General features: G+C 39.1%; 1 protein-coding gene across 1 annotated transcript in view; it reads right to left on the reverse strand.

The window, feature by feature from the left end:
- Nucleotides 1-14,309, reverse strand: part of SPOCK3 (SPARC (osteonectin), cwcv and kazal like domains proteoglycan 3) — a 116,264-nt gene that overhangs the window by 18,494 nt on the left and 83,461 nt on the right. The window lies entirely within an intron of this gene.

A 14,309-nucleotide genomic window follows, 5' to 3' on the forward strand; every position in this document is an offset into this window, starting at 1 on the left:
AAATAATTCTAAACAGGGCCATAAGAGGGAGGAGAAAAGGGGAATGAGGTGGTTTTTAAGCAATGTCAGAAACTCAGATACATAAGCTAGGCACCAAATGGCTCCAAAGTTACAGTCACCAAAACGGAATGTCTAGTTGCCATTTTGCGGCAAGACAGCCCTAAAGTCTTATTTTTCAAATGATGTACTGTACTGGCTGTGATTGATTATCAGTTAAACATATGGCTGGTTCAGATGACAACTTTGAGCTAGGCTAAGGGCTAAAACATGGGTAGGCAAACTAGGGCAAATAAGGGTTGGATCTGGCCCCATCGCCTTCTAAATTCGGACCGCGGACGGTCCGGGAATCAGCGTGTTTTTACATGAGTGGAATGTGTGCTTTTATTTAAAATGCATCTCTGGGTTATTTGTGGGGCATAGGAATTCATTCATCCCCCCAAAAAAATATAGTCTGCCCCCCCCACTCCCCCTGTGTTTAGTGTACAGCTAGACAATACCTGAAGAGAGTTAGGGTATTTCATTGATCTGGCTGCTCCCTAAAGTTTGGGGGAAGAGAGCAGAGGAATCACTGACAGCAGAAACAGCTGGTGGCAGCTTTAGTAGGTCCTTCCCCCCCGCCCAGTATTGGGCTAGAACTATAGAACAGACCTCACTATATCCTGCCTCTGAAGGCCAGGAATAGGCAACCCAAACAGTTTCAGAGTGACAGGAAAAATGAAATGGGATAATTATGCCAGAAAACTATTACATCCAATTGAAAATAAGTGGGATGGTCATTGGTCTATCTGAAACTAACTGGGATGGCATTCAACTCCCCTTAAACATTGTTTCCAAGAATATTCTATTTCCTTCTTTCAAGTGCCCCACTTTATCTTATTATTTTCAGATGAAGTTCTGTCCCTCTCTACTATGGAGCAGAATGTTTTCATACAATGAACTTGATCAGCACATGGCTGCTATATTTTATTAGAACAATTTTGGGTGGGAGGTTAAGTCTAAAATAAGATGATCAATTCCTTAATTTCATTTGTGGCCTGACCTTTTATTAAGGGATAAAACTTTTGTCAATAGAAGTACATCTAATACTACATTTTTATAAACAGTATGCATTTTCTAGCCATCTGCTAACCTTTAATAAGTCTGATTTTAGGAATGCACCTTAAAATTTACAAATAAATGCAGTTTGATTTCTTCGCTGCTTAACTAAGCAAATGGGTTTTATACTCCAGTTATTCCATGTTATGAGATAATTAATATAAATACTGCTGATATATCAGGGAACTACAGCTGCTTATTCCTACTGCTTGAAATTAATGTTCCATAGAGGCATTCTGTCCATGATTAATGTATCATAAAATTTAAAATGATTTCAATTAAATTATATATTCACAAGAGAGGTCTAGTCTTATTGTCTCCATACAATTGTCAAGGCAGCCCTCATTCAGTCATCAAGGCCAAAGAAGATTGTCAAGATTTACAACATGAGGAACTGATGAACTAGGGAAGAAATGAGCCACTCCTTCACCAAGTATAGTTCCCTGCTTTGCTTGCTTCTTTTCATACAGTGGCTTGAGTTTGTGTGAATTCTATTTCTAGAACTTCAACCCACATTTGACAGTAAGTTAGGTCTACTTTGTATGATTCCACTCTGTCACACAGTGCTGTAATGTGTGCCAAGTGGGGGAGCAATTACACAAAGGTGCTTGCCGTTCATAAAAAGTGGCTGAATAATATAGAAAGGTCCTGTGGGAAACAATCAGCCTGAGCTGCAATCCAAAGTTCTGATAGGCGTGGACCCCAAATGTTTTGCACACACTGCTAACACTTTAAAAAAGGCATTCAGACATCAAATTCCTTTCTTGGTTTATCCCTTCCTCATCTTGCTATCTTAAGCACATCACTTTCACCCAGCAAACCAAACTGATACTAAAGTAAAAAAAATCCTTCATTAGCACCTTAAAGACCAACTAAGTTTTTATTTTGGTATGAGCTTTCGTGTGCATGCACACTTCTTCAGATACACTTGAAACAGAAGCGTCAGTCCCTTATGTATATACAGAGGGTGGGGGTGGGTGGGTGGGGAATGGGTGATGGGCTGATGGGATGGGCTCATACCAAAATAAAAACTTAGTTGGTCTTTAAGGTGCTACTGAAGGAATTTTTTTATTTTTGCTTCGACTCAGACCAACACGGCTACCTACCTGTAACTGATACTAAAGTGATTTCCTCATCAAGGAGGCTAGGATCAGACTCTTAGTCTGCAAGATAAAGCTAGTCTGCAAAATAAAGCTAAACATTTTGGCGATTCCTCTTGTAGTAACAGATAGTTTCTTCAGCAAATGATGCATTTCATAAGCTAATTTCATTTTCCCCAATGCTCCACTACTTGCCGCTTTTAACATATCTCTCTGTGACAAAACACATACTTAAGACAAAAAAGGCAACCCCAAGTAACTGACCCCATTTGTGCGCACATACCCCTTCATGAAGCCAAATTCCTTAGCCTCGGGTATTGCCTTTTGCATGGGTTTCACGCAAATGCCATACCTGCTGCTGAGGATCAATGACTTGCAGCTTTGTCCACACCAGGCATCCCATAGCTCGGCCCTCCAGATGTTTTGGGACTACAACTCCCATCACCCCTAGCTAACAGGACCAGTGGTCAGGAATGATAGGAATTGTAGTCCCAAAACATGTGGAGGGCTGAGTTTGGGGGTGCCTGGTCCACACCATACAACCTGATTCTACACACATTTACTCAGGTCTCATTGGTATCAAGGGGATTTAGGCTTAAGTGTAAATAAGACAGAAGCTTTAGTTATACTCGGATTTAAGACTATGTCCTCACACTGTAGTAGTACTGCTTCAAGACCTACTCATTCATAAGCATCAGTTTCTCTGGAATGTCTGGATATCAGAATTCAGCAGGCCCATGTTTTCCTAAGCTGCACTGCATTGTGGGATTTATAGTACTTATAGCAAACACATCACAAAGCATTATGGGATTTTTCAGGCTTTGAAATCTGGCTCACAATGGAAGAAAGGGAGCCAAGCCACAACAACTCTCCAAAGTACCCTGTTTCTCCTATTTTAAGACGTAGTCATAAAATAAGCCATAGCAGGATTTTTAAGCATTCAAGGAATATAAGCCATACCCCGAAAATAAGACAGTGATAGGCATAGCAGCAATACCAGCCACGGCAGGAGGAGGAGGAAAAATATAAGACATCCCCTGAAAATAAGCCATAGTGTTTTTGTTTTGAGGAAAAATATAAGACAGTGTCTTATTTTTTGAGAAACACGGTAGTAAAAGTCAACCACCTCGTGCTATTGTAATGGTGTGTGTGTGTGTGTGTTGAACTGAACTAAATGTGCTCTTGGAAAATATATTCTATATTTGTGTGACCTGTCTGCAGAACGGGGAGACTGCTGAAATGTCACCCTGGCCAGGTCTGTTAAGTATCTACTTTGTTATGTAAACTGGGGCCAATGTCTTGCCACAGAAACTAAACAAATGGTGATTCTTTTGGAAGGGGGCATGTATTTCTTTCCCCCATTCCTTGGGTAAAGATGTTGCCATCAATATGTCTGTGTATGGAAGAGAACAAAAGATTGGCAGTCCTGAAACTGAGTCAGCAAGAAATAAGAGGCCTGGCTCATTTTTCTGTGATAAATCCAGTGCTAGAGTATTGTGGGTCCCCTAGAAACCTAAATGTGAAGCAAAAGCTCTTGGGAGTGTTGTGAACGTCCATCTCATGCTTAGACTGTATACAGAGAATCTATGTTTTATATCTTCCACAGAAAGAAATCTAAGGTACATGTAGGATCCCTAAACCTTATCAATACTCAGGGACTGGTAATGGATGGTAACACTATGTTCCATTTTATAATGGCATTAATACCAGCAACCATCATAGACCATGCCATTAATGTTTCCTGAAGAATTGTTAATTATAGTTTCATCCAAAATTTTATTATGAATGCAGCTATTAATAATCATAAGATTGACAGCAAAACCATTATACTGCTTACATATTTGAAAACAAATTATTGGCTTCCCTGTTAAAACATTTTTACAGTATATCAAGCCGTTTTAGTGTCACATTGACGAATAATTTTTCCATGGAAAACACACACACACACATGGACAATGAGCTGCTAGGCAGTAATCTATTCAGCCATAAATTTGCTTGTTATTCATAAAGTATGAAATATATTTGAACTAACTGGATGTGTTGATTATCAGCTCCATTGCCTTTAGCTGAAAGGAACTGTCAAATGTCATCAACCGTGAGCCTCTTTCCCCATTGCATCTTAGACTAGCAACATCTATTTCCTCTAATAACTGCATCACTACTCTGTACTACTTACAAGATTCATGAAACTGAGACTGATTAAACTGTCAATGATGACATCAGCACTTTGTCAGGGAAAGTCTGAAAATAATCTGTCAGAAGCTGATGCCTGAAGAAATAAATGTTTCAACTTTTTCCTGTAATATCCAAGTGTATTTTGATAATGCTGCTAAAGATATCCTCGATTTTTCTCATAATGTAATGTTTTGCATTCTAATATGATAAAGATCGTTTCTTGTTGCCTGTTATGCTAGCTTGTAAGTAATGCAGCAGCTATCATGCAAATAACTCCATACATTTTTGATGTATTGTGGCACAATGCCAATTGCATACAACTTTCATCCCCTTCATGAAAACAGTATGTAGAAAATCTCCAAAAAGCAAACCCACTACTATAGCAATGTTGTAGCACTGCACAATTTTATCATGCCTTGACAAGTTAAAGGATTTAGTCTCAGAAATGGATAAACAGTACTTCAAAATTGACTCCAATGTTAGGAATGCATAGACAACAGAGGCAAGCACAGAGGGAAGCAAACATGTAGGTAGTGAATAAGGAACTATAAGAGTCTCATACACCTTGTTTATGAGTTCGACTGTACCACTAACTGCCATGGACATCTTAGCAATCATACACTGCTTGTACAGTTATACAGGAAGCACAATGAAGCACAAAACTCATAAATCATCCTAAGATGACTTGTTAAGACTGAAAGTTCTGCTCCCTCCCCCTGGCCAACACTCCTGAGTTGTTAGTACTGACAATGGGGGGGGGGAGAGGAGACCAAGCTAGCAAGATAAGCTGCAGTTTTACCATTTAAAAGGTACTTCCAAATAAATTGGTACTTAGCTGGGACTATTTTGAGATGGGGACCATTACTGAGATATAAAAGTCCACCAAACGTTTGTATAGTCTTCAGCTTCCGCTTCTTCGGTGATTAGTTTTTCCATAAGAGCAATATGTACTGCTGTGAAGACAATTCTCCTTTATTTAATAGCAGTTTCTCATTATGAACTGGGCAACTTATGTTTTAAGGCTCCCTCCAAACCAGGGAGTGAAAAGTCACGTGTGCAGGGGAAGAAGGGAACATGAGGGCACACCACGCAGATGTCAATATCCAACTGAGCCATCGGAACAGACTTCTGTGAATCAGGACTTCCCTTGCCTGATAAAAGTCTTCTCCACATGAATGGGTGCCCTTCCAGAGGAGATTCAGGGGACATTCCATCTCACCAGTGCATTCCACTGCAAAACAGTGGCTATCACCCAGAGAACATATTTAAAGTGAAACATAACCTGATATAAGCAGGAAGCTGTTTAACATCTGAATTATCACTCAGTATTTTTAAGTATTTGTCTCTCTGGCCAGTTTATAGCACATTTTAAACACTTGTTTTATTTTTGACAAAATGTTCAGTGAACCATGACATGACTCTGCTAGTGAGCAGGTAGGTTCATCACCAGCTGGCTGTGTATTCATGTGTAATCTATAGCTCTGAGGCTAATTCTCATCCACCAGATAGCCTCTCATGACAAACTTCCAGTCCTCAAAATACGTATTTCTGAGTTTACTTGGAAAATATCTATCAGCCAGCAAAGAATATTGTATTCTCGGTAGCCTATTTGCCTTTGATCCTAGTGATTATTCTGATACACATTATTCTTTCTAACTCTGTGGCAGCCCTAGTACAGTGGACTCATGCCGTAAGAGATGATAGGGTGAAGGCAAGAGGCATTAACACCATGCATTGCCTTTAGGTTAGCCAGGGAATAGCACAAATGTCACAGCAATGACAGTCTTCCAGAATGCTATGTGGTGAGTAAGATCATCCAATATGTCTAAGTGCCAGTCTAACCAATCTAAGTGCTGGTTGGTTATTATATTCTCCCCATCCCGAGATGCTTAACACCCTAAACTGTATCATTGCATTAATTTTACCAATGTACAGGATTACTTGTATCAAAATAAAAGTTGTGTTGTTGTCTCCTCTCCTTCAGAGCAAAGGCTACTTGGGTTGTGAGATAGTTTGCAAATGAGAAGGAGCCAAACAAATGTATGGATTCAGACAACTACATCTGCTGTTCAGTAGAAAACTTTTCAAAGGCAGAAATGTTATTGAAAAATCTGTCCTCTGCACTGCGCTTTTGAAGCTTTCTCATGTTGTATGTTTCCAGTGTTTTAACTGCTTCAAAAGAAAAGAATACAGAAAAATTATTCTGTTTCCTTTTGTGTTTCCAAGCTTTGTAAATTCAGTCTGGGCCTTGTTAAGAGGTGCATGCAGTTTCCATTTTTATTTGAAGAAAGGCTGCTTTTAGGAAAAAAGTGACTGAGCAAAACAGAAGGAATTGTGACCTCTGGGATATCCTTTAAATACATTCCTCCTGAATTCTTTAAGGATAACTACTAGGAATGATCAACACCTCTAACGGATAAGAGAGGTGAAAATAATGAAATTTCTTGACAAACATAACAGGCACATAAACCTGCTTAAAAGCTTTCATCTGCCCCTAAATCCAGATAAGGGCTAATCCTGCTACAAAGGCAAAAGTATAAAAAGTATCTAGCGTAATCTCAGAGAAGAACAAACTATTTTGGAAAAAGTTGTTACTTGGTTTTATGGCTGCAGCCTTGGCTTAGTATCCAAGTTAAACCTGACATTACTAGCAAAACAATTTTAAAAATAAGGATTAATTGAACTGTTAGGTTCTAGCTCTGAAGAGTTTTATAGGACAGAACTCCTGCTCAGTATTCCAGCCAGCCAGCCCTTAATCCAGGATACTCCAATCCATTTTCCTCCCTCCTCCAGTTTTGGATTTCATATATTCAGGCAGGCAGCCATACCTGTAACCAACATATGAAATTCCCTTCTCCCTCCCTCCCTCTACAGCAGTCAGTCAGCATTTCATGCCCTCTGAGCATGCTCAGTCCATATCCAGCCTCCCTCCCCTCGTTCAACAACAATTTTGTTTACAGTGGTACCTCGGGTTACAAACTCCGCTAACCCAGAAATAGTACCTCAGGTTAAGAACTTTGCTTCAGGATGAGAACAGAAATCATGCTCTGGAGGCACGGCGGCAGCAGGAGGCCCCATTAGCTAAAGTGGTGCTTCAGGTTAAGAACAGTTTCAGGATAAGAACAGACCTCCGGAACGAATTAAGTTCTTAACCAGAGGTACCACTGTACTTCTTCAAATCTTAGGGTTTCCTCAAAACTGTGTATGACTGCTGTCATTTTGGCTACATAATGATCTATGTTTGGAGAAAGAGCTTGGTACAAGTATATAGGATCTGAGACATTGACATTGACATTGACCGTCAATCCCCACCCAGAGCAGCATAAACCATAATCTTGGTCTTGGCATAGTTAGGTTGGAGCTCCTGTTGAACACAGTATTCATGTAAAGCTTGTAACATTCTCCTCAACCCAATGGGGGATCTAGCGAGAAGGGCGGCATCATCTGCATACAGGAGAACATTCAGAGAACGGCCTGCTAATTTGGGAGGGTGGAAAGCGTCATTGGCCATATGAGTCACCAGTGAGTTAATGTAAAAGTTAAACAATGCTGGAGCCAATAGACAGCCCTGTCTTACCCCCCTAGAGGTGGTAATGGGGTTGGAGACTAGGCCATTATTGTCTACCCTGATTCTCAGAAAGGTGTTAGTGTGCAGGTTGATAATCAGGTGAAGGAGGCGGCGATGGATTGTTGTAGCAGCCAATTTTGTCCATAGCTGCTTTCTGGAGATTCGATCAAAAGCCTGCTTAAGGTCAATAAAGGCCACATGAAGAACTGTTGGGGCTTTGTCGGCATACTATTCTGCCATATGGTGCAGGGTTAATATTTGGTCCATCTTCCAGGGCGAAAACCCGCCTGCTCATCAGCAATGATATTGTCATCCTCCATCCAGGTATGTCTTTTGGGGGTACTCCTTGATACTGCACTGGCACATGAGGTCCAGTGTCAGTGGCTTCAAGTGCCTTTTACCAGCTTCAAATGGGTTGCCAGCTGTGGCAATTCCTCGGTAGCAATGGCTTAGGTATGGTGATCCATGCACTGGTAGTCTTTTAATTTGACTGCATCTTCCAGTTGGGTTACAACTGGTCTGGACTTCAAAAAATGACCTGTAACCTCAAATTAGTATAGAACTTAGCTGCTAGAATTTTGATGGGCACATCCAGAGTTGTTCATAACACACATATTTCGAAAGATCTACATTTAAGATTAGATCCAAATCTAATTCGAACTTTTAATTGTATTTAAAAATCCAAAAATTCTTGGGATCTGAATATTTGATGGAGCATATTACACCAGGTTGTTCATGTCTTCAATTCTTTTGCAGACACCCCACTCCATGTGCTATGTTTTGTAAATATACATGTTTCTACAGGGAAGAAAGCGTTTTCTGCAGATGCCTTGACTTTGAAATACTGATGAAGTATACAGACATTACAAGCTTTTAGGGATCAGTGAAGTGCTTCAGATTTGCCCAGGAATGTTGTCATTTTAATTATTTTGCTTTGCTTCAGTTTGCTCTTTAGTTGTTTGGGATTTAATTTGTCTTTGTCTGGTATCTTGTTATGTTTATTTGCCGGCTTTACGTTGTATTTATATGTTGCAAATTAGTTTTTATTCCCACTTTTGTACACTACCTGGCATATTTTGATGAAGTGTGGTTTTACAAATATTTTAAATCAAGTTACCATTTACAGAGCTTTCAAACCACTTTCAGATAGCATGCAGCAGTCAATATATGGAAACAACATTAATAAACATAATAAAAGCAATTACACCATTTGCAGTTAAAAGCAAACAGTTTTAATATTCTATAATTTATTTAGGATTCCAGTTTTATGAAATACTGCACCTCAAAAAAACATATTGCAGAGCTAGGTAAGTATATCATGGGACCAGAAAGGTTGGAACAACTTCTCTTTGAGCAAAGGCTACATTCTTTGGGGCTTTTGAGGAGAGAGAGAGAGAGAGAGAGAGAGAGAGAGAGAGAGAGAGAGAGAGAGAGAGAGAAGGTACCGTGACAGAGGTTTATATAATTATGTGTCGTTATTTATAGAAAAAAATGAATAGACTTTTGTTGTTGTTGTTCCTTTCTCATAATATTAGAACTCAGGGTCATCTACTTAAGCAAAATGCTGAAAGACTCAGAACATACATAAAAAAGAAAATACTTCCTTCACATAGGACATAGTAAAACAATGGGATCACGACCACAGCATGTGGTGGTGGACACAAACAAGATAGCTTTAAAAGAGGACCATAAAAATTCATGGATCATACAAATTTGTGCCTCCTAGTCAGGATGACTGTATACTACATCCTGGACGATAGGAAGAACGCTTTTAATTAGCATTTGCTGAGAAGTAACAGTGAAAGAGAACTATTTCCTTCATGTCCTGCTTGCGGGATTTCCAAAGGCATATGATTTGCCACTGTGGTATGCTGGGCTAGATAGCCCTTTGGTCTGATGCAGCAGGCCTTTTCCTACCTTTTTATTTAATATTATTATTTATTGAATTTGTATTTCACACAGAGCCCCCCGGTCGTTCCACGGACTATTGACCCTGTGCCACCACGTCTATTCTCTTCCACTGCCACCAGCCAGGTTTCCCCTCAGTCAGGTTGTAACATATTAACAAAGATTCCAGTTTATTGTGAATGCAAACAAGTTTTAAATACTTTGAAACACCTTGCACGTAAATAGAATGCCTATATATTTTTTGAACATGTAATTCTTCTGATCCCGAGTTTCAGCTTGGAACCACGAAATGGAATAATAAGCAAAAAAACATGACGCCATTATAGCTTTCAATGTATGGCAATCTCGGGCATGAATAAGAAACAACATTTGTATACAGATGTACTGTAATAATAAAACCGTTATTGCATAATCAATTTAATTTTATATATCACATTACTTTTCTTCTATTTAAAACAATAATGATTTAAATTAAAAAAATAGGTATTGCTAAAATGATTGTCCCACTATCTTAATAAAATTATATGTTTGATGTAAGAATCACAAAGCCAATAAAAGTGCTAATTAAAACAATAGCACTCTCCATTACAGAATTATCATGCAGAAAATGAGATACAAGGTAGTTAAGCTACTAAGAAATAAGACATTGATAATTACTACTATAGTCCAGAATCTGATTATCAAGATCATAAAACATAGAAGTGGGATGCTGTGAAAAGCTATAATTTAAAAATAGAGTAATGGAATGAATACATTAGAAGCCATCAGTCCTGAACGAAAGCTCATGTGCAGTTTGCATCAGTACAAAGTCACAGTGTCAAACACCTTTTGTCCCTGATATTAAAAATTAAGTATAATATAATAATAAAAACCTGCAGACTACTTGAAAACAGGAAAATTTAATGAATTGTATTATGGAATACAAATTACTTTATGCACCAAAAATTGACACAAACATAATATCTATTATTAATATTATATGTATTTTATATTCTTTTAGTATTAATAATAATTACTAATAACAATAAAACAGAATTAAATATAAAACATTTATTCTCACCAATGCAAGAAGACTCCCAGAGAATACAACAGGACACAACAGAACTTGATCAACATAAATTGAGTTTGAACCTAAGTTTGTAGGCAAGGCATGAGGAAACTGCAGCCCTCAGCTTAATTTCATGTGGCGACATGGAACAAAAAGTGCAAGGGTAGGGGGAGAGTGGGATTAATGCTGTGGGAATGCAACCCCTGAAAGGAAAGAAGGGTTCCTCATCCTTGTCAGAGGCTAAAGAAAAGGTATGCTTCACAGCTGCATTTTGTAGTACAAGGGTCGGCAAGCTTTCCGGAAGATGGGCTGGTCCACGCTCCGCCCGTCGGAGTGTGTGCATGCACGCTCTTCCGGGTTGGAGCAGCACCCGTGCGCATGTGCACACACTATTTTCGGCGCTCCTCCAACCCGGATGTGCGCCGGAAATAGCGTGTGTGCATGAGCATGGGCCACACGCTATTACGCTATTTCTGGCCCACATCCGGGTCAGAGGAGCTCCCGGGTGTATGTGCACAGGCGCCATCAACCTGGAAGTTGGTCCTTGTGCTGCGCTAGTAAGAGTGGGTGGCGGGGGTCACCATGGGCCAGATAGATGAGCCCTGTGGGCCGCTACCAGCCCATGGGCTTTAGGTTGCCAACCCCTGGTATAGTAGATAGATGATAATCATAATTTCAAATCTGCTAGACATTGCAACATTCCTGAACTAATTCACAATGAGTCTTTTAAGGGCCCAATTTGAATTAAATGTCAGAATTCATTTGTCTATATAGATGATGCCGATAGGTACACTGGGATGCAAAGGTCTGGCTCTCTCTGTGGAAGTTTAACACTAACCTTTTTTTTTTTTTTACTGGTTTGATCGAACCAGAAATTCAACTTTTAAACTGACACATCAGTCTATAATCTGAAACTGATTCCTACACTAAACTTCTGCTGAAAGCTAAACAACACGTTTAGATTTTAAACAGACTTTTCCTCCAGCTAGTTCTGTACTATTTGGAACTGTATTTTAGATTTTTAGGTGTGTGAGTTTTTTTAACTCCTTCTGCCAATATGGGATGCAATCTAGGTTTCTGGTTGGATGGTTTACTAGTTTCTTAAGATTTCCCTGCTAGGGTAGAGCTGGAAACATGTTTCTCCAGGTTTATCATCCCTAGAACTCAGCTTCTGAGCTGTACTTTTAAAAGGGTTTAGCCCCAAAATATGGGAAGCCCCTATCACACAGTACAGGGCTTAGGAAGTCCCTATCTATATAATTATATTCTAAATTTATAAAAAGCCAACATCAAATGTTTACCACATAACTGCCCTGAGAAAAATAAACAGGGAGGAATGCAGCTGATTTTAGGATAAAGGGTTTTTATTTTTAATTCTCTTTCTTGCAAATTATCAGCTATTTATCTCTAACCATTTCTTTACAAATGACAAGAAGACTGCAGTTAATTGTAAAGGTTAATGTGGCATAAGGCTGTGGAACAGGTTGGACACATTTTCAGAAGTAATTCTACTATAATTAGAGCTGTCACATTTATTGAGCAAAGCTGAACAGCCAGCAGAGACAAGGTTTGTATCATCCTTCACGTTTCTTTTTCTCTCAGATATTCTGAAGAAGAAAGAAACTAGAAAAAGCAGCAGTTTGGAGAAAGGATATAACATCTTAGCAAAGCAAACACATTGCTAAACATACATCTTACAGTTCTGATCCCTTTGCAAAACTGTTTAGAAACTACTGTGAAGTGAACAACAAATACTGCAATCAATAAACATAAATTCTGCCTTTGCTTGAACATTAGTTTTCTGTTTTAGGTATACAGTAGCAGAATGCTTCATTTAAAAGCTTTTTGTTTAAAAAGGGAACTGTCAATCTAGAAAACCACAACTTATATTGAATTGCACACATAAATATAATTGCTCCCTCGCTACTTATAAAGCAACATTACACTTTCTGTACTTATATTAGAAGAAGAAGAAGAAACAGTGACTACCAGCTATACAGCAAACAATGTTTTTTTTCAACCAAAAAGGAGTATGCGGTCTTCACCCCCACCCCACCGCAATAAACCAAAGCCTAGAAGCTGGAGTGAATTTCAGTACACTGAACATGCACAAGTGGGAGGTGATGGTGCCTGCCAGGTTCTAAAAGCTCTTTATGAAATATTGGTCCGATCCCAGATTTGATCCAGGGTTGCATCCAGGTTGGGCAATGCCAGGGTAAGCTGGATCGGAGGTGTGTGTGTGTGTGTGTGTGTGTCACAGTCCTAATTATTACACAATAGCCCAGCTATGTTTCTTTTACATTGTATACATAAAGAAGGAATTTACAAGCAATTTAAAGAACAAATATATCTGCATAAATATGAGTGTTAACAAAATAAATTAAGACAAAATGAATAAAATTGGTAGCAAGTAAAATCTTCAATGAATACAGTCAGTGTCATACACATAAATGATTAAGATGATGATTAAGATACCACTTTGGATAATAAAATTAAACTACAGAGCTAACTGGGGGATTGACGTTACAAGCTCCAGCGTGTATATTGGTTTGTATTTTTCAGGCTGCACTGCTGACCTACTCACAACAGATTTCAGCCAGAGGTTGACAAATTTTGTCTGAGCTTGACAGCCAACAAGTATTTCTTCTAGTCATTTAGAGTATAGTAAAAATGTTCCCTTTCCAATGAGGAAGTACAGCCTACTCTGCCACACAGAAATAAGCACTTACAGAACAGATGGCATCAGGCCTATACTCATCACTGCACATCCCCAACTTTCTAGCCTTCAACCCTACCCATACTTTCCTAGCAAAAATTCTATGTTCCAGAATATTCATACTTGCAGGATGTACATGGAATGATCTACCAATTAGAGCAAAACCCAAAATGGTGGTACAGTTGTACCTTGGTTGCAGAGCGCCTTGGAACTTGTACGTTTTGGCTCCCAAACAGTTGAAAACTGGAAGGGAGTGTTCCAGTTTTCGAATGATTTTCAAAAGCCAAACATCTGGTGTGGTTTCTGATTGGCTGCAAGAGCTTCCTGCAGCCAATCAGAAGCCACACTTTGGTTTCCAAATGTTTTGGAAGTCGAGCGGATTTCCAGAATGGATTCTGTTCAACTTCCAAGGTACAACTGTATATAGAGTGCAGCTAGTTACCTATTGCATGTTCTGAACACCCACTGGGATAGCCTGAATATACAAGCGCGAATTGAGTTACTACAAAATAACGGGTTGTAACATCAAACTGCACCATCCAAAATGGCTATGGTGGAAGAAGAAGAAGAAGAAGAAGAAGAAGAAGAAGAAGAAGAAGAAGAAGAAGAAGAAGAAGAAGAAGAAGAAGGGAACCAGCTCATGTTGTACGGGTGATTAGCAGATAAGTGAAATGTCTAAACCCAGGCTGACAGATAAGT

Source organism: Zootoca vivipara, chromosome 9 (assembly GCF_963506605.1).
Source record: "Zootoca vivipara chromosome 9, rZooViv1.1, whole genome shotgun sequence".
NCBI classification, from domain to species: Eukaryota; Metazoa; Chordata; class Lepidosauria; order Squamata; family Lacertidae; genus Zootoca; species Zootoca vivipara.